This window comes from Tasmannia lanceolata, unplaced genomic scaffold (genome assembly GCF_043159265.1).
Source record: "Tasmannia lanceolata isolate RefF3 unplaced genomic scaffold, GAP_Taslan_0.1 ptg000008l, whole genome shotgun sequence".
Taxonomy (NCBI): domain Eukaryota; kingdom Viridiplantae; phylum Streptophyta; class Magnoliopsida; order Canellales; family Winteraceae; genus Tasmannia; species Tasmannia lanceolata.
In genome coordinates, this window is record NW_027518685.1 from 26,112,821 (window position 1) to 26,134,804 (window position 21,984).

The 21,984-nt window shown below is 37.8% G+C and overlaps 4 pseudogenes; all 4 read left to right on the forward strand.

The window, feature by feature from the left end:
• The first annotated feature begins 10,002 nt into the window (after positions 1-10,002).
• On the forward strand, positions 10,003-10,117 carry LOC143885722 (5S ribosomal RNA; annotated as a pseudogene).
• Positions 10,118-13,018: 2,901 nt separating this feature from the next.
• Positions 13,019-13,133, forward strand: LOC143885723 (5S ribosomal RNA; annotated as a pseudogene).
• A 2,900-nt stretch (positions 13,134-16,033) lies between these two features.
• On the forward strand, positions 16,034-16,148 carry LOC143885724 (5S ribosomal RNA; annotated as a pseudogene).
• A 2,900-nt stretch (positions 16,149-19,048) lies between these two features.
• Positions 19,049-19,163, forward strand: LOC143885725 (5S ribosomal RNA; annotated as a pseudogene).
• Positions 19,164-21,984: the final 2,821 nt, after the last annotated feature.

Here is a 21,984-nt window from a genome sequence, read left to right on the forward strand (position 1 = left end):
TCTGTAACACTCAAAGGGTCCCAACTACTCAAAGAGTCTCAAACCAACACAAAAATATTTATCGATCTTATATCGAGTTCATTGATAGCATAGCTATCTCCTGCCAAGAATAAATGGGAGTGCATGATCATTGCTGAAAACCAAACTCAAGTAACTTGAAAGAACTTTAAGGTATTGACTCTTTTTAACAAGGGAACTACATTCTGCTGGGTTTGAAAATGCAAAAGCAGGTTCTAGATTCCGCTGGAGACTAGATTTTCTGAAACATTGACTCTTTCAAATAATGAGTTCAATTGAGGAATTTGAAAGTTTAGCTCATGAGATGTGCTCAAGCTTCTCTTGTCTCTATTTGCTGAAAATATTTATCTCAATTATCTTGTATTTGATATCTTTTATGACGCAAGTCATAAAAGATGCCCCTAGTATGATTACTTCCATGACAGGATTCATAAGAGAGCAAAATCAGGATATGCAAGAAAGCTTGAGCTTGCATGGGTTCTTTCTTTGGTATATAAGCAAAAGGATATCCACAATGGATGAGTCGGAGAATTTTTTCTTTCATTGCTCACTACTTGAGGCTTTGATGTATCTGGCAAGTTTGAACAAAATGTCTCTTGCCCTTTCCTTGATTTCTAAACCGGAATCTACTCTGAATTTTTTTTTTTGCATTTCAGAAGGTGAACTCTCGCTCTTCCAGTGCCAAACACTTCGGACATTGAGAGAGAAAAAATGATAAAAATAAGAAAAAGACTTCCAATGACTCAATTAAAGAAGACTCAAATTACTCAAGGGACTTGACTCACTTTTGATTCACCCTTAGATAAAATGTGTAATTTTATTATGGTAAGGCCAGCCACTCTTAGAGTATTCTCGAAAACCATGTCAAGAGGCTCTAGTTTCCTCCATCGGGATTTCCGTCATGGTTGTTACCCCCTTCGGATTGCTCAGTCTTAATGCCCTAGTTTAAAAGGATATCAAAGTAAGTCTTGTCGACACTATTCGGATTCTAGGATCCTGCCCTGTGTAGAGGTTGCTCCTCCGTCTCCCAGATTTCTCTCTTCAAAAGAAGTCACAACTTTTACTTTCTAAGTTTTCAGTCTAAAAGACTACTTGTCTCAACTTTTGCTTGCACTAGAAGGACTTTCTAGGAAGGCTTAGGTTCAAAAGGGTGAGATATTTAAAGTTCAAACGATTTGGACCGAATCTGGTCTAGCCAGACTACCTACGTACCCCAAAAATGGAGGATCAGATCCGCGTAGTTCGCTTTGGGACTTTTCAAAGAATGGTTTAGCATTTAGCTTCAAATTTTGAAAGGAATTTTATTCCAAGGTTTGACCGAACTTGAATTAATCAAGTTGCCTACGTACCCCTGAAGAAATGGGGATCAGGTCCGACGTAGTTCGGGCCCATAAATGCCCCGAGTTTATAATGTGTTTGAAAAGAAATTGTTTAATTTTGCTTTTGGCCCAAAGGGTTTATAGAAGGATTCTTAAACGCTGGGATTTTGGCCATAAAAGTTTAGACGTCCAAGGATGGCCTCCCGATGTATTTGATGTACAAGCTCTTTTGCTTAAGGTTCAAAGACTTAGAATTTTTTTTCGAGGAGCCTGACGGCATGTCAGGCAAAACTTCAACCGCTGTGCTCCACTCCCATCTCGAAGATCTTGAATTTATGCTCAAGGCTCCACAACTCCTTGTTTCTTTTTTTTTTCACTCCTTCATTTCTTTTAAATGGTCTCTTTCTTTTGGACATTGAGAATGTCCTCATTCATGGAATATTCCATCTCAAAATCATAATGAAAATACACAGCCCAAATCTCTGTTTTTTTTTTTTAGGGCTTAAATTTATGATACAACTTCCCTGCCTGAAAGTTTTCTCTCAATATCTCATCAACTCCACGGGATGTCTGATGCTCATCTCTTTAAAAAATTTCTCTTCAACTGGATGTCTAAAGACAATGAAGTCTTGCTTTGCTCAACGACAGGGCATTCCCCTGGTTTATCCTTATAGGATCAAGCAAGACTACCTCAAACCCCTCTAAACAGGTTTATCAATTCTTTGCGCTCCTCGGGAGATAAAGTTCAGCCACTCCATCTTTCTCGAGTTTCGAATTTCGATACCACTATCAATGGCTTCGATTTCTTCTTCAAGTGGCTACGCTCGACGCTCTTCCTCTCGTTTGACCATCTTTCAGATCTCGAGGTGAATTTCGTCTGCATTCTCATCCGAGAAGGGGGTCTTTAGTTGTTTTAAGCATTAAATCCAAGAGTGAATCATAAAACATTGAAGATACAGACTCAAATGCTTTATTGAATTGAAATACTTTGAAGTACATAGATGACTTTGAACGCGCCTCAGTAGGCTCTACATTGAATTTAATCAAAAAGCTAAACACTGACTCTGAACGAGAAAGACTGATTGACATGACACATTTTCTTTTCTTTTTTTAACATCAACATAACTGAACTTTTCCAACTTCGAGAGAAGAAAGTTGATGTACACTCAATGAAAGACGAATCTAAAGACACAGGACACTTCTTCAAAGGTAGTGAACCGGCACTGAAAGTTTATAGGTGATACACCTTTCTTCATGACTATGATAATTACAAAGTTCGATCCCGAAGTAGGAATCCCAGAAAAGGCAACTCCACAAGGTCTAGGTTAAATGGGGCAACAAAAGGCTTATGCTGACAATGCGGGTAAAGCAATAGATTGTTGTATCGAATGAATTCAGAAATGGTCAGTCTTTTGGAAGAAGGGCTTTTTGTTGAACACAGACTTTTGACTTAGAAGCAATCACACTATCTCAATAGTCATGGGATAAAAATTCTAAACAAATAAAGATAAAAGTAATCTTGAACACATCAATGTGCATTTTATCTTTAAAGTCAAAGAGATACTGTCTATGAAGGTCAAGGAAAAAATAGGCAATGATAATACGACCTACATCAACAGGGTCTCCAGGAATTCTCAATCCACTCCTTTAAGTCTTTTTGAGATATGGCTGCTCTCTTTTGAGGTACGAAAAACTTAAGAATGATAAACACCCCTAATCTAAATGAGTTTGGACCTCAACAACAATCATGCACTCGCGACTAATAGGCAAGATTTAGCTAATCCATCAATGATCATGATATAAGAAAGGTAAATCCATGATGGAAAATATGAATCAATCATATGCACAAAAGATATAAAAAAAATAGATAATGACCAAAGTCAAGAATCTGATGATAATCCACAAATGGATAAATAGGAATAAACAAAGAGATCACGATACAACAAACTCATGGTCTATCCCTGACTTTGAAGAATAGCAGTTATGCTCAAAATGTTCCAGGTAAAATCCGGCAGCATAACGGCTATACAATAAGGTCGAAGTAAAGTGAACTCATGGTTTAACTAACTCTAAATGATAGCGGTCATGCTCAAAATATTTTGCGAAAAAATTCGACAGCATAACGACTAGACAAGAAAGCCAAGGTAAGGTAAACCCATGGTTTAACTAACTCTAAAGGATAGCGGTCATGCTCAAAAATATTCTGGACAAAATCCGGCAGCATGACGACGCTAGGAAGGATTCCCACAACTCAACCAAAGGTATATGAGTAACGGTGGTAAGATAAGCTCAGAATATGGTTACCAGAGAAAGGTGACCAAATGAAGGACCGACCAAAGGTGAGAACATATATAACGGGTCAAATCCTATAAACAACAGATCGAATAACAGATCACGGCCAAGGTAATGGCAAGCAAAAGCCACTGACTAGATCTAGATCTGAATAAAGAAAGGATATAACCAATTGAAATGAATAAGGAACTCTAAATAAGAGGAGAACCCTAATATACATAATCAGTATATATAAATATATACACATACACACAAATCCTAACCAGGGGCACCAGCCCTAATTCTAATCTAGCGGAGTCGAGGAAGTCTCGACTCAAGACAGACTGATGAGTGAACTAGGACCGCGCTGTAGCCATATAAAATGAGCTACCCTAGTCTACTAATGGGACAAAGCTCCTAACTCTAGGCTTTACATGTGTAAGCAACACATGTTCGTCCCTATGTGAATGCAATACAGATGTATATAAACACAGATACTTTCTAGTTGGGTTTCACTAAGTCAGTAAGTATATACATAATATATATAAAACAAAGTAGGGCTCCGGACTCAATCTAATGGGTACTATGCATATGACCATACCCTTGATGTATAACGCCAGCACGCCCAGCATTATACAGAGTATGTTCACCGCTCATCGGCTGCTGTAGAACACCAGCACACCCAGTGTCTACGGCTGCAGCTCCGGCGCATAGCTTGGAAATAGATTCAACAGTACCATCAAGGTGTAATAACATCCCAGTCGGGCACGCATTGAATCTATCTCGTGGAGCCAATAATGAAAAACAATGAAAACAATGAAAAAATAAAAAATAAAAAATATGACAATGCATGATGTGCAGTGTGTGAATCCCTTGTTTTAATTACGCACCTATCCGGTGCCCCTGGATTCTAACGATAAAATTCCCATTTAAAATGATTTTAGCTCAAATTTCTCCAAAGTTAATAAAAATGGCATTTTTAAAGAGTTAGGCAATGTTTCAAGAACTCCCCAGCAGAGTCGCCAGCCTGTGGACCCCGATCCGAGGACGAGTGCGGCGAGGGACGCGGGGTCCCCACAGCAATCCTCAAAGATCTCCACAATGTGAAGGAGAGCTCTGCCAAGGAACTCTCGAAACTGATGCCACTCTCACAGCATAGCATGAGTGGCGATATAAAAAGAAAGAGATATGTCTTGATCCGGAGCCGGGGCTCGAAACCGAGACATACCTAAAATAAACTCAGAGTCGCCATCCATGGACAAGCCATGGAACCAAAACAAATGCTCTGTTTGCAATGGATAACCAGAGATACAAAAGGTCCGTGCCTGGTGACGAATGGAGAAGGTCCGAAGAGCGCCCCCAATTCGCCCGAGTGCGAACACTTGGTCTCTTATGCCATTTATTATTAACCTCGAAGAGTTTTGGGCAAAAATCATGTGAAATGGGAACAATCCTCAGGAGTCGTCTACCTAAGCATGCATTTCCTGAGAATACAAATAATAAGCACACAAAATAAAATAAAAGATGTGTCGCCTAATGATTGCTAGGTTATGAGTGACATACCTAACTGGTGTCTAAGTTCTGGTGGACGAACACATGCATGCTACGGCTAAAGGTATAGTTCTGCACAAGAAAGTAAGAAAACACAACAAAATATACAATATAACAAAACAACAAATCCTAAGACTCTAAACGATTTAGCCCGAGTCCTCGGATGGTCTGATATTCATCCAAAGAAGCCTACGTATCCCCGCCTCCACGAGAATCAAGGCAACGTAGTTCTTCGCGCCTATTCTAAGCTAGGATGCCTAAGACACCTAGACCTCTATCTTAGACTCGATCTAAAAGACCGGACTAGTTATTAAAGCTTCTTGAACGATTATTTAAATTCCAGTGAATTGTAGATTTTAGGACTCCCTATATGCCTTAACTAAATGCAGGTTAGCCCTAAGCTAATGCAGGTGGTTCCTACAACCTATGTGTAACTAGGCTGTGCGTCCTAAGGAAAAACAATGGGTTCGCTAACGTATCCAAGACCTAGTCATCAGTCGGCGATGTGAATCGCCAACTGACCGGACGGAGGCGCTCCTAGCTAGGACAAACTCCTAACTCTAACACAAACACACAACAAGCACACAACAAAAGACAAACTCCTAACTCTAAAACGACATAAACAAGCACACAACAAATAAAAGACAAACTCCTAACTCTAAAACTCTCTATCTAGGACAAACTCCTAACTCTAGAGGAAGATCTTGTTGAAAACAAGGTTTTGAAGAAAAGGGGTTAAAGCATTTATTTACAAAGTTTGGCTGGACTTGAGATAAGAATCTCAAGCTGCACTACGTACCTCGTGGAAGAGGATCAAGCCAACGTAGTTCGAAACGAACTCTCAAACTACGCTTTTAAAAGAAACACTAACATTTCAGATTTTTTTAAGGTTTTCTATATTTTCAAATGTTTTTATATTTTTAAAGTTTTCAAATGTTTTTGAGTTTTAAATTTCTAATGTTTTTGGATTTTAAAGCTTTTCCAATGCTCTTAGATTCTTAAATGTTTTCACCCTTCAAGGGAACACGCAAGCATAACCACAAACTAGGGCAAAGCCCTAAATCAAAAGGGGAAACCCCGAACAAACAACAAGCGTCTCAAAGAGACGAACCACAACACGTAAAGAAGTGTCCCAAGAACAGAGAAAACAATCTAAGATCCCAAGCAGGGAAGGCTCTATATGACTGAGTTAGTCTCAAACAAGGATGAATGACAACAAATCTAAAGGCGAATTACTAACTAACACACTAAAGAAAGGAGCACAAATGAGTCAGAGACTCACTAAAAACACTACCAATAAAGGGGTAAAAATGAGTCAAAGACTCGCCAGGAGGAAGGGTTATTCTAACATGAGGCTAGATAAGCCTCCTAAAGGAGAAACTCTCTACAGGAGACAAGGCTTGTCTCCGAGACACAAATGATGCAAAAGGAATAAGAGACCCTGTGCATATTTGGCAAAGGTAAAACACCCAACCGGGCCGGACAGCTACCTAGCCCTAGGGTGCAACAAATATGCGACCCAATACCCATAGGGGTAGGGGTATGAAGCCAAGCCGAGTAGGATGTTCTCCAAAAACCAAACGGCGCACAAAGAGGAGGTTTAGGAAGAGAAAGAGACCGGGCGGGTCTAAAAGGAATAAGAGACCTTGTGCATATTTGGCAAAGGTGAAACACCCAGCCGGGCCGGACAGCTACCTAGCCGAAGGGTGCAACAAATGTGCAACCCAATACCCATAAGGGTAGGGGTATGCTGCCAAGCCGAGTAGGGTGTTCTCCCAAAACCAAACGACACACAAAGAGGAGGTTAAGCAAGAGAATGAGACTGGACAAGTCTCCTACACACAAAGGAGGGGTATGCTACTTGGACTGAGCAAGTCCCCTAAGGATGGGCTTGGGCTAGCGCCTTCATCGCCCTCGCAATGAGAGGGGATTCTAGTATCTAAAGAAATTTAACAGAAATCTATAAGACTGTGTTAGTCTATCAAAAAGAGAAGAAAAGGCTACCAGATAATCGCAAATTCCATTTTATTCCTATAAAAATAAATCAAGTGCTAAGCAAAGAAGAATTTTCAATAGAAGAAATACACAATCTATAGCAATCATAAAATGATAAACAACATTAATTAGTCCAGACCAGCCGCTGGATAGCCTAATAAAGTAAAAGAAAACAATATCAAACACTTCTATGCCCAACCACAAACACCACCCCAATATGGGGATGAAATCAGATGATGCTAAAGTAATCATCTGATATCATAATACACATGATAATATTCCTACAAACCGCCTTGAAATCAAACAGTACTCATGTCGATAACATCGAATAGAGTAGTCATCTGATTTCCTTCTTCAATTAAACAATTTATTTAAATAAAAAATAATTAGCCCAGACCAGCCGCTGGGTAGCCTAATGAAATAATAAAAAAAATGATAAGCTTTCAAGATAGTCTCACCTGAACAAGTCCATTCATCTTCAGAACCTAACTCAAAACTTAACATAAAAGAAGAATGTTAAATTTTCAACAAATTATACAAATGCATGCAATGATATTTCTGATTTTTATAAATTTTGGTGCATAATTCAAGTGCAAAAACGGTGAGCCACAAAACACAAAGACGGGCTCCAAGTAACCTCATCATTGCCCAGAGAAGGGTTCTTTTTTTTAAAAAAATGGTTAAAAGAAATCCAAAAGGTTGGGTAGGCCTACTAAACAAAAGAGGGGAGTGCTACTTGGATTGAGCGAGTCCCCTAAGGATGGGCTTGGGCTAGCGCCTTCATCGCCCTGAAAAATGAGATTCTTTTATTTCCAAAGTTACAGACCACAAGCACCACTCTCGGATAGAGATCACAAACCGAGTTGGGGAAGGTAACAGAAACATTATGTGATTTTTTTTTTTTTTTAGGCATCTCACCTCTTAGCATTTACAAACCTAGCAAAGTGCCACAATGTTCCCAAGGCATTCAAAGCCCAATTGGACAAAAAAAAAAAAAAAAAAAAAATGCAAGGTGGAGCTGCAATTATCAAACATAATAGTATCAACATCCAAATGCCAAAGGCATGGTATCAGTACAACCACAATCAGCTATGTTCTACAACCCCCATTCATCATCATCTTTCAAGTGTCCTAAAGCCAATATATTACTTTGTATATGCTTGATAAGAAAACGCAATCAAATGGGAACTACTGAACTTTAATAATCGCACTAAAGTCAGCTTGCCTTACTCTAGGAGAGACACATTAATGATGAAAGACACATAAAAGATGACCCAATCATGGCTAATGCCATCTAATTCTCACCAATAACCAAACACCATGATCTCTTGAACTCAAACATGAGAAAATCTAACCAGCAGAGGGGGAACAATTGGTTCCGAGCAATTACATGGGCAGATTTGGAGAGACGGAGAAGAGATACCGACATGGGCTTCTTTATCTTAACAATAATGCAAAATCAATTGGCATACAGAAAAACCCAAATTGATAGTGTAAAAAAAAAATCATAGCTTTAACACTATCAATAGCAAACAAAACACCCATACAAATCATGAATTTTAGAGGGAGCCAGAAAATTACCCAAAATTTGACGTAGATCGTCGGTAATTTGCAGAAACAAAATTGATTTGGATTTTGAGAAGGGAATGATCGGATCTTTGGTTTTCGCCGGAATTCCAGCAGATTCTCGATGGAGAAGAAGATAAGAATAAGAAAAATCTCTCTCTCTCTCTCTCTCTCTCTCTCTCTCTCTGCAATTTTCTTATACAAAATGGAGAAGGGTTTGGGGAGAGATGGCTTGGCCGGATTTAATGGCGACCAGTCGGAGATGGTGGTGGTGGTTGAGAGGCTTGGTGGTCGGAAATGGCCGGAGGTTTGGTGGGAGATGGAGCCGGAGAAGAGGGTTTATAGGGAAATGGGAATGGGGGTTGCAGATGGTGGGAAGGAGATGATCGAAGTGGGTTTCTATGGGGGAAAGGGGATGGGATGGTGGTGGCTGCGATGGTTTTGCCGGAATCCGGCAAACCCACCGGAGAAAATGGTGCTGGGTCGGAATGGGTTTGAGGGTGGAGTCGAAACAGAGGTAAGATGGTGAGAAGGTGGAGGAGAAGAAGGAGAAAATGGGAGATGGTGGTGGAGCTCGGGTTCCGATAGGGGTGGCCGGATTCCTCCCTCTTCTTCTTCTTCCTCTCTCTCTTTCTCTTTCTCTCTGCGTTTCTCCCTCTCTCGTTTCTCTGTTCTCTGTTTCGAACCAGAAAAGAAAGAAAAGAAAAAATCCCCCTAAAACCCTAATTCGTTGAAGGCTTTATACTTAGGTCTTTTCTTCTTTTTTTTTTTTTTTAGGTTGATCTCAGCCCTCCATCTCTCTCTCTCTCTGTTTGGTTGCCACGATGAGACTCCCCTCTTTGAAAGCCCTAATTTGCTTGCTTGGAAAACAAGCAAGATGCTAAATTTACACCCCTCCTTATTCCTTGGGCAGCCCATACATAGTGTATATTTTAAGATTTTTTATATTGGCAGGGGGGGTCCCAAGCAGAAAACAGGGGTGATTAGGGTACGGTCAAAATGGGGTGTCTACACATACAATTTTACATATGGGCTTCTGGATTACCAGTTCTGTGCATTGGATATTTACTCTTATTGTTGCTTTCTTTTATGTATTTTTATGTACATTTGATAATTCTATTACATTAAACTCAAAAACTAATTTAAGTTTGAAAACGTTAATACTAGATGTCTTCCTCTGGATGGTCAATATGACATGTAAATTGTAAATAATTGAGTCAAAAGTCCTCTATGGTTTGGAAGCTGATATATTAACTCTTATATACAATGCCAGTTTAATTTAGGGTGCAATCATACCAGCACAAATGCTCTCGTTCTCATTAGAACTCTGAAGTTAAGCATACTTGGGGGTGGTACTATGATGGGTGATCTCCAGGGAAGTCCTCGTGTTGCACTCATGTTTCTTTTTAAGGGATTGAGCCTCTAGTTCAATGGTCAAGGCTTCGTTCTTCAACCTGGAGGCAGGGGGTTCAATCCCAGCTTACCTACCAAAAAATTTCCACAAGTGCACAGCAAAATAAGAGTTTGCCTTTTGTTATCAAAACAGCAAACTCTTCCAGTGCACAGCATTGGATATTTTTCTTCTTTTATTGTAGGCAAGCTGTAATCTGTTTCAATAATAAAAGACAAGATGTGTTAGTGCAATTATCAAAACATGGTGGTGTCAATATGCTCTCTCAATTCTCTCCCTCTCTAGACACTGGGTAAGGTAATATTCCATGATTTTTTTTTCATGGTTGCCAAACCTGCCCTTTGTGTTAGAAGGGGACAGAGGATAGGTGAGAGAGATTTGAGGTGGTGCGATTGGAGGGACTTAATGAGTGAGGTGGAGCATGAGAAGGGGCAGGAACATTGGGAAAATGTAATATCTATTTTAAAGAAAGAATGTTTTGTCGATATTTCCCTGTCTAATCTTATGCTCCTAAGTCACAACCCTCTAAAATTTGACTCTAGCTAGCCCTCTATCCTCACTTCTCACACTTGTATTCCGTGAATTTCTTGTTCATGGTTACCAAACATGTGCTTTTCTTTAGGGTTTTTTTTTTTGGATTGGTTCGTATATTATTCATTAGAAAAGAAGAATGCCTGTAAGAATGGAAAAAAACAAAGAGAGAAGCAACAGGCTATAATGACTAGCATAAAGCAACAATTTAAGGCAGAAAATCAAGTATCTCCAAACTGACTTTATTAATGCCTAACCGAGCAAGGTGATCTGCCTCCTCATTTGCAAATCTCCTAACGTGGATGAAATGCACTAGGAATCCCGTAAGCCGATCCTGAGTCTCATCTTCTCATGTGATCCATCCACACATGGTGACATTGAGAGAGTCTCGATCAATCATGGTCTGACTCAAGTCAGACTTGTCAATTATCCTGATCTCTTGCAAAACTGCCCTAACTTTCACCTCAATGGAGTCCTTAAAGCCTATGAAACCGGAAAAGACCATATTATTCCTCCGACCCCATCTCTAAGCAAACCTCAAATGCTTGCTAGACCGGGATTTCCAATGCTGAAACCATCAAAGTTAAGCTTGAGCCAGCCTGAGATGAATGGTCCCATCCAGGGGCACAGAGACCTGCCTTATCATACGCGGACCATATCTCTGTCCTACAAAATGGCATTGTGTGTCTTTTTAGGGTCCCATCGTCTTCGCCTGTGTGTGTGTGTGCAGGTTTTTTTCTCTCCAGCTTATGGGTCATGAACCAACAAAATGGGCATCCATCATATCCTACAATCCACATCTTGTCTAAACAAACTTCAACTTGAAAAATGATAGAATGCAAGGAAGTGGAAACTCTACTCTGTATTTGCGTGGGCCCTTCTCTATAAAAAATAATTTCCAAAGGCAGATCAGGGATCAGGTTTGTTGAGACATGACATGTGCCTTCTTGGCCTGTCTCGAGTTGAACTTTTTCTAAGCAGGCATAAACCTTCTTTATTTATAACAATGTCCTCTTAAAGATGGAAATTATAAGTCAGTCCCTCTAAGTAATCTCAATAATCCCTCGCCACATTCCATTTCAAGATCCTTTTGAACCACATTCCCAATCCAGACTTCCTTATAAGGTTTCTTTGAATAACTTCGAAAGTTATTTGCATATATAATGGGATTTGCTAGGATCCATAACAAAAGACATTTCGCAGAACATCTGTTGCATGAAGAAGTAGCCACATAGGCTCACTTTGAAATTTTGGGAAATCTTGAAGTCAAAATTTTTTGTACACATTATTAATGGGGAAATGTTATCAGTACAACCGTATTTTGATATTTGCACAAACCCAGCTGTCTTTTCTTCTTTAATGGGCTGTTGAGAGCATTTTGGGAAAAGTAATAACCATTTAACAGCTCTTTAAGGGCGCTGATATCCACACTTTTATTCAAAAATAAAAGTAAAAATCATCATATAAGCAAGACAACCATCCTAATGGTTTAAAAACATCAAACACCTAATGACATGCACTGTTGCGCACGCCAAATAATTTAGTATCTGCCAAATTTCACATGTAATTCATATAAATATTTACAAATAATGCATGCACCACATTTTGCATTCACTTCGTATAATTATAATTATATAATACATACTAATATAGTATATGACTGTTACACTCACGATTTTGGCTTATGCATTCCGGTGATTTTGGTTTTGGTCGGGATATAAATGGAAACAACTCATGTCGGTTTCGGTGGAAATTTAAAACCACGCCTTTTCTTGTATTGACTGTAGTTCAGTTGCTTCTCCTTTGTTTTGAATAAAATTATTTATCATTCAATAATACATTTTTTTTTTAATGAATTTCTTTAATTACATATGAAGTTTCTGAAATAAACCCAAATTTGATCAATAATTCATTAATTTCTCATATATTGTTTGTAAATCTCTTTAGAAATTCAAATTTCTTTGAAAAATACATTGTAGGGAAAATTGAACTCAACCTTGTTTAGAAAACACATTAATTGTTTCGAAAACACATTAAGATAGGTACCCTTCTGCGCTTTGTTATATTTTATTTATTATTTTGATTTGCATACAATTTTACATATGGGCTTCTGGATTACCAGTTCTGTGCATTGGATATTTACTCTTATTGTTGCTTTCTTTTATGTATTTTTATGTACATTTGATAATTCTATTACATTAAACTCAAAAACTAATTTAAGTTTGAAAACGTTAATACTAGATGTCTTCCTCTGGATGGTCAATATGACATGTAAATTGTAAATAATTGAGTCAAAAGTCCTCTATGGTTTGGAAGCTGATATATTAACTCTTATATACAATGCCAGTTTAATTTAGGGTGCAATCATACCAGCACAAATGCTCTCGTTCTCATTAGAACTCTGAAGTTAAGCATACTTGGGGGTGGTACTATGATGGGTGATCTCCAGGGAAGTCCTCGTGTTGCACTCATGTTTCTTTTTAAGGGATTGAGCCTCTAGTTCAATGGTCAAGGCTTCGTTCTTCAACCTGGAGGCAGGGGGTTCAATCCCAGCTTACCTACCAAAAAATTTCCACAAGTGCACAGCAAAATAAGAGTTTGCCTTTTGTTATCAAAACAGCAAACTCTTCCAGTGCACAGCATTGGATATTTTTCTTCTTTTATTGTAGGCAAGCTGTAATCTGTTTCAATAATAAAAGACAAGATGTGTTAGTGCAATTATCAAAACATGGTGGTGTCAATATCCTCTCTCAATTCTCTCCCTCTCTAGACACTGGGTAAGGTAATATTCCATGATTTTTTTTTCATGGTTGCCAAACCTGCCCTTTGTGTTAGAAGGGGACAGAGGATAGGTGAGAGAGATTTGAGGTGGTGCGATTGGAGGGACTTAATGAGTGAGGTGGAGCATGAGAAGGGGCAGGAACATTGGGAAAATGTAATATCTATTTTAAAGAAAGAATGTTTTGTCGATATTTCCCTGTCTAATCTTATGCTCCTAAGTCACAACCCTCTAAAATTTGACTCTAGCTAGCCCTCTATCCTCACTTCTCACACTTGTATTCCGTGAATTTCTTGTTCATGGTTACCAAACATGTGCTTTTCTTTAGGGTTTTTTTTTTTTGATTGGTTCGTATATTATTCATTAGAAAAGAAGAATGCCTGTAAGAATGGAAAAAAACAAAGAGAGAAGCAACAGGCTATAATGACTAGCATAAAGCAACAATTTAAGGCAGAAAATCAAGTATCTCCAAACTGACTTTATTAATGCCTAACCGAGCAAGGTGATCTGCCTCCTCATTTGCAAATCTCCTAACGTGGATGAAATGCACTAGGAATCCCGTAAGCCGATCCTGAGTCTCATCTTCTCATGTGATCCATCCACACATGGTGACATTGAGAGAGTCTCGATCAATCATGGTCTGACTCAAGTCAGACTTGTCAATTATCCTGATCTCTTGCAAAACTGCCCTAACTTTCACCTCAATGGAGTCCTTAAAGCCTATGAAACCGGAAAAGACCATATTATTCCTCCGACCCCATCTCTAAGCAAACCTCAAATGCTTGCTAGACCGGGATTTCCAATGCTGAAACCATCAAAGTTAAGCTTGAGCCAGCCTGAGATGAATGGTCCCATCCAGGGGCACAGAGACCTGCCTTATCATACGCGGACCATATCTCTGTCCTACAAAATGGCATTGTGTGTCTTTTTAGGGTCCCATCGTCTTCGCCTGTGTGTGTGTGTGCAGGTTTTTTTCTCTCCAGCTTATGGGTCATGAACCAACAAAATGGGCATCCATCATATCCTACAATCCACATCTTGTCTAAACAAACTTCAACTTGAAAAATGATAGAATGCAAGGAAGTGGAAACTCTACTCTGTATTTGCGTGGGCCCTTCTCTATAAAAAATAATTTCCAAAGGCAGATCAGGGATCAGGTTTGTTGAGACATGACATGTGCCTTCTTGGCCTGTCTCGAGTTGAACTTTTTCTAAGCAGGCATAAACCTTCTTTATTTATAACAATGTCCTCTTAAAGATGGAAATTATAAGTCAGTCCCTCTAAGTAATCTCAATAATCCCTCGCCACATTCCATTTCAAGATCCTTTTGAACCACATTCCCAATCCAGACTTCCTTATAAGGTTTCTTTGAATAACTTCGAAAGTTATTTGCATATATAATGGGATTTGCTAGGATCCATAACAAAAGACATTTCGCAGAACATCTGTTGCATGAAGAAGTAGCCACATAGGCTCACTTTGAAATTTTGGGAAATCTTGAAGTCAAAATTTTTTGTACACATTATTAATGGGGAAATGTTATCAGTACAACCGTATTTTGATATTTGCACAAACCCAGCTGTCTTTTCTTCTTTAATGGGCTGTTGAGAGCATTTTGGGAAAAGTAATAACCATTTAACAGCTCTTTAAGGGCGCTGATATCCACACTTTTATTCAAAAATAAAAGTAAAAATCATCATATAAGCAAGACAACCATCCTAATGGTTTAAAAACATCAAACACCTAATGACATGCACTGTTGCGCACGCCAAATAATTTAGTATCTGCCAAATTTCACATGTAATTCATATAAATATTTACAAATAATGCATGCACCACATTTTGCATTCACTTCGTATAATTATAATTATATAATACATACTAATATAGTATATGACTGTTACACTCACGATTTTGGCTTATGCATTCCGGTGATTTGGTTTTGGTCGGGATATAAATGGAAACAACTCATGTCGGTTTCGGTGGAAATTTAAAACCACGCCTTTTCTTGTATTGACTGTAGTTCAGTTGCTTCTCCTTTGTTTTGAATAAAATTATTTATCATTCAATAATACATTTTTTTTTTAATGAATTTCTTTAATTACATATGAAGTTTCTGAAATAAACCCAAATTTGATCAATAATTCATTAATTTCTCATATATTGTTTGTAAATCTCTTTAGAAATTCAAATTTCTTTGAAAAATACATTGTAGGGAAAATTGAACTCAACCTTGTTTAGAAAACACATTAATTGTTTCGAAAACACATTAAGATAGGTACCCTTCTGCGCTTTGTTATATTTTATTTATTATTTTGATTTGCATACAATTTTACATATGGGCTTCTGGATTACCAGTTCTGTGCATTGGATATTTACTCTTATTGTTGCTTTCTTTTATGTATTTTTATGTACATTTGATAATTCTATTACATTAAACTCAAAAACTAATTTAAGTTTGAAAACGTTAATACTAGATGTCTTCCTCTGGATGGTCAATATGACATGTAAATTGTAAATAATTGAGTCAAAAGTCCTCTATGGTTTGGAAGCTGATATATTAACTCTTATATACAATGCCAGTTTAATTTAGGGTGCAATCATACCAGCACAAATGCTCTCGTTCTCATTAGAACTCTGAAGTTAAGCATACTTGGGGGTGGTACTATGATGGGTGATCTCCAGGGAAGTCCTCGTGTTGCACTCATGTTTCTTTTTAAGGGATTGAGCCTCTAGTTCAATGGTCAAGGCTTCGTTCTTCAACCTGGAGGCAGGGGGTTCAATCCCAGCTTACCTACCAAAAAATTTCCACAAGTGCACAGCAAAATAAGAGTTTGCCTTTTGTTATCAAAACAGCAAACTCTTCCAGTGCACAGCATTGGATATTTTTCTTCTTTTATTGTAGGCAAGCTGTAATCTGTTTCAATAATAAAAGACAAGATGTGTTAGTGCAATTATCAAAACATGGTGGTGTCAATATGCTCTCTCAATTCTCTCCCTCTCTAGACACTGGGTAAGGTAATATTCCATGATTTTTTTTTCATGGTTGCCAAACCTGCCCTTTGTGTTAGAAGGGGACAGAGGATAGGTGAGAGAGATTTGAGGTGGTGCGATTGGAGGGACTTAATGAGTGAGGTGGAGCATGAGAAGGGGCAGGAACATTGGGAAAATGTAATATCTATTTTAAAGAAAGAATGTTTTGTCGATATTTCCCTGTCTAATCTTATGCTCCTAAGTCACAACCCTCTAAAATTTGACTCTAGCTAGCCCTCTATCCTCACTTCTCACACTTGTATTCCGTGAATTTCTTGTTCATGGTTACCAAACATGTGCTTTTCTTTAGGGTTTTTTTTTTTGGATTGGTTCGTATATTATTCATTAGAAAAGAAGAATGCCTGTAAGAATGGAAAAAAACAAAGAGAGAAGCAACAGGCTATAATGACTAGCATAAAGCAACAATTTAAGGCAGAAAATCAAGTATCTCCAAACTGACTTTATTAATGCCTAACCGAGCAAGGTGATCTGCCTCCTCATTTGCAAATCTCCTAACGTGGATGAAATGCACTAGGAATCCCGTAAGCCGATCCTGAGTCTCATCTTCTCATGTGATCCATCCACACATGGTGACATTGAGAGAGTCTCGATCAATCATGGTCTGACTCAAGTCAGACTTGTCAATTATCCTGATCTCTTGCAAAACTGCCCTAACTTTCACCTCAATGGAGTCCTTAAAGCCTATGAAACCGGAAAAGACCATATTATTCCTCCGACCCCATCTCTAAGCAAACCTCAAATGCTTGCTAGACCGGGATTTCCAATGCTGAAACCATCAAAGTTAAGCTTGAGCCAGCCTGAGATGAATGGTCCCATCCAGGGGCACAGAGACCTGCCTTATCATACGCGGACCATATCTCTGTCCTACAAAATGGCATTGTGTGTCTTTTTAGGGTCCCATCGTCTTCGCCTGTGTGTGTGTGTGCAGGTTTTTTTCTCTCCAGCTTATGGGTCATGAACCAACAAAATGGGCATCCATCATATCCTACAATCCACATCTTGTCTAAACAAACTTCAACTTGAAAAATGATAGAATGCAAGGAAGTGGAAACTCTACTCTGTATTTGCGTGGGCCCTTCTCTATAAAAAATAATTTCCAAAGGCAGATCAGGGATCAGGTTTGTTGAGACATGACATGTGCCTTCTTGGCCTGTCTCGAGTTGAACTTTTTCTAAGCAGGCATAAACCTTCTTTATTTATAACAATGTCCTCTTAAAGATGGAAATTATAAGTCAGTCCCTCTAAGTAATCTCAATAATCCCTCGCCACATTCCATTTCAAGATCCTTTTGAACCACATTCCCAATCCAGACTTCCTTATAAGGTTTCTTTGAATAACTTCGAAAGTTATTTGCATATATAATGGGATTTGCTAGGATCCATAACAAAAGACATTTCGCAGAACATCTGTTGCATGAAGAAGTAGCCACATAGGCTCACTTTGAAATTTTGGGAAATCTTGAAGTCAAAATTTTTTGTACACATTATTAATGGGGAAATGTTATCAGTACAACCGTATTTTGATATTTGCACAAACCCAGCTGTCTTTTCTTCTTTAATGGGCTGTTGAGAGCATTTTGGGAAAAGTAATAACCATTTAACAGCTCTTTAAGGGCGCTGATATCCACACTTTTATTCAAAAATAAAAGTAAAAATCATCATATAAGCAAGACAACCATCCTAATGGTTTAAAAACATCAAACACCTAATGACATGCACTGTTGCGCACGCCAAATAATTTAGTATCTGCCAAATTTCACATGTAATTCATATAAATATTTACAAATAATGCATGCACCACATTTTGCATTCACTTCGTATAATTATAATTATATAATACATACTAATATAGTATATGACTGTTACACTCACGATTTTGGCTTATGCATTCCGGTGATTTGGTTTTGGTCGGGATATAAATGGAAACAACTCATGTCGGTTTCGGTGGAAATTTAAAACCACGCCTTTTCTTGTATTGACTGTAGTTCAGTTGCTTCTCCTTTGTTTTGAATAAAATTATTTATCATTCAATAATACATTTTTTTTTTAATGAATTTCTTTAATTACATATGAAGTTTCTGAAATAAACCCAAATTTGATCAATAATTCATTAATTTCTCATATATTGTTTGTAAATCTCTTTAGAAATTCAAATTTCTTTGAAAAATACATTGTAGGGAAAATTGAACTCAACCTTGTTTAGAAAACACATTAATTGTTTCGAAAACACATTAAGATAGGTACCCTTCTGCGCTTTGTTATATTTTATTTATTATTTTGATTTGCATACAATTTTACATATGGGCTTCTGGATTACCAGTTCTGTGCATTGGATATTTACTCTTATTGTTGCTTTCTTTTATGTATTTTTATGTACATTTGATAATTCTATTACATTAAACTCAAAAACTAATTTAAGTTTGAAAACGTTAATACTAGATGTCTTCCTCTGGATGGTCAATATGACATGTAAATTGTAAATAATTGAGTCAAAAGTCCTCTATGGTTTGGAAGCTGATATATTAACTCTTATATACAATGCCAGTTTAATTTAGGGTGCAATCATACCAGCACAAATGCTCTCGTTCTCATTAGAACTCTGAAGTTAAGCATACTTGGGGGTGGTACTATGATGGGTGATCTCCAGGGAAGTCCTCGTGTTGCACTCATGTTTCTTTTTAAGGGATTGAGCCTCTAGTTCAATGGTCAAGGCTTCGTTCTTCAACCTGGAGGCAGGGGGTTCAATCCCAGCTTACCTACCAAAAAATTTCCACAAGTGCACAGCAAAATAAGAGTTTGCCTTTTGTTATCAAAACAGCAAACTCTTCCAGTGCACAGCATTGGATATTTTTCTTCTTTTATTGTAGGCAAGCTGTAATCTGTTTCAATAATAAAAGACAAGATGTGTTAGTGCAATTATCAAAACATGGTGGTGTCAATATGCTCTCTCAATTCTCTCCCTCTCTAGACACTGGGTAAGGTAATATTCCATGATTTTTTTTTCATGGTTGCCAAACCTGCCCTTTGTGTTAGAAGGGGACAGAGGATAGGTGAGAGAGATTTGAGGTGGTGCGATTGGAGGGACTTAATGAGTGAGGTGGAGCATGAGAAGGGGCAGGAACATTGGGAAAATGTAATATCTATTTTAAAGAAAGAATGTTTTGTCGATATTTCCCTGTCTAATCTTATGCTCCTAAGTCACAACCCTCTAAAATTTGACTCTAGCTAGCCCTCTATCCTCACTTCTCACACTTGTATTCCGTGAATTTCTTGTTCATGGTTACCAAACATGTGCTTTTCTTTAGGGTTTTTTTTTTTGGATTGGTTCGTATATTATTCATTAGAAAAGAAGAATGCCTGTAAGAATGGAAAAAAACAAAGAGAGAAGCAACAGGCTATAATGACTAGCATAAAGCAACAATTTAAGGCAGAAAATCAAGTATCTCCAAACTGACTTTATTAATGCCTAACCGAGCAAGGTGATCTGCCTCCTCATTTGCAAATCTCCTAACGTGGATGAAATGCACTAGGAATCCCGTAAGCCGATCCTGAGTCTCATCTTCTCATGTGATCCATCCACACATGGTGACATTGAGAGAGTCTCGATCAATCATGGTCTGACTCAAGTCAGACTTGTCAATTATCCTGATCTCTTGCAAAACTGCCCTAACTTTCACCTCAATGGAGTCCTTAAAGCCTATGAAACCGGAAAAGACCATATTATTCCTCCGACCCCATCTCTAAGCAAACCTCAAATGCTTGCTAGACCGGGATTTCCAATGCTGAAACCATCAAAGTTAAGCTTGAGCCAGCCTGAGATGAATGGTCCCATCCAGGGGCACAGAGACCTGCCTTATCATACGCGGACCATATCTCTGTCCTACAAAATGGCATTGTGTGTCTTTTTAGGGTCCCATCGTCTTCGCCTGTGTGTGTGTGTGCAGGTTTTTTTCTCTCCAGCTTATGGGTCATGAACCAACAAAATGGGCATCCATCATATCCTACAATCCACATCTTGTCTAAACAAACTTCAACTTGAAAAATGATAGAATGCAAGGAAGTGGAAACTCTACTCTGTATTTGCGTGGGCCCTTCTCTATAAAAAATAATTTCCAAAGGCAGATCAGGGATCAGGTTTGTTGAGACATGACATGTGCCTTCTTGGCCTGTCTCGAGTTGAACTTTTTCTAAGCAGGCATAAACCTTCTTTATTTATAACAATGTCCTCTTAAAGATGGAAATTATAAGTCAGTCCCTCTAAGTAATCTCAATAATCCCTCGCCACATTCCATTTCAAGATCCTTTTGAACCACATTCCCAATCCAGACTTCCTTATAAGGTTTCTTTGAATAACTTCGAAAGTTATTTGCATATATAATGGGATTTGCTAGGATCCATAACAAAAGACATTTCGCAGAACATCTGTTGCATGAAGAAGTAGCCACATAGGCTCACTTTGAAATTTTGGGAAATCTTGAAGTCAAAATTTTTTGTACACATTATTAATGGGGAAATGTTATCAGTACAACCGTATTTTGATATTTGCACAAACCCAGCTGTCTTTTCTTCTTTAATGGGCTGTTGAGAGCATTTTGGGAAAAGTAATAACCATTTAACAGCTCTTTAAGGGCGCTGATATCCACACTTTTATTCAAAAATAAAAGTAAAAATCATCATATAAGCAAGACAACCATCCTAATGGTTTAAAAACATCAAACACCTAATGACATGCACTGTTGCGCACGCCAAATAATTTAGTATCTGCCAAATTTCACATGTAATTCATATAAATATTTACAAATAATGCATGCACCACATTTTGCATTCACTTCGTATAATTATAATTATATAATACATACTAATATAGTATATGACTGTTACACTCACGATTTTGGCTTATGCATTCCGGTGATTTTGGTTTTGGTCGGGATATAAATGGAAACAACTCATGTCGGTTTCGGTGGAAATTTAAAACCACGCCTTTTCTTGTATTGACTGTAGTTCAGTTGCTTCTCCTTTGTTTTGAATAAAATTATTTATCATTCAATAATACATTTTTTTTTTAATGAATTTCTTTAATTACATATGAAGTTTCTGAAATAAACCCAAATTTGATCAATAATTCATTAATTTCTCATATATTGTTTGTAAATCTCTTTAGAAATTCAAATTTCTTTGAAAAATACATTGTAGGGAAAATTGAACTCAACCTTGTTTAGAAAACACATTAATTGTTTCGAAAACACATTAAGATAGGTACCCTTCTGCGCTTTGTTATATTTTATTTATTATTTTGATTTGCATACAATTTTACATATGGGCTTCTGGATTACCAGTTCTGTGCATTGGATATTTACTCTTATTGTTGCTTTCTTTTATGTATTTTTATGTACATTTGATAATTCTATTACATTAAACTCAAAAACTAATTTAAGTTTGAAAACGTTAATACTAGATGTCTTCCTCTGGATGGTCAATATGACATGTAAA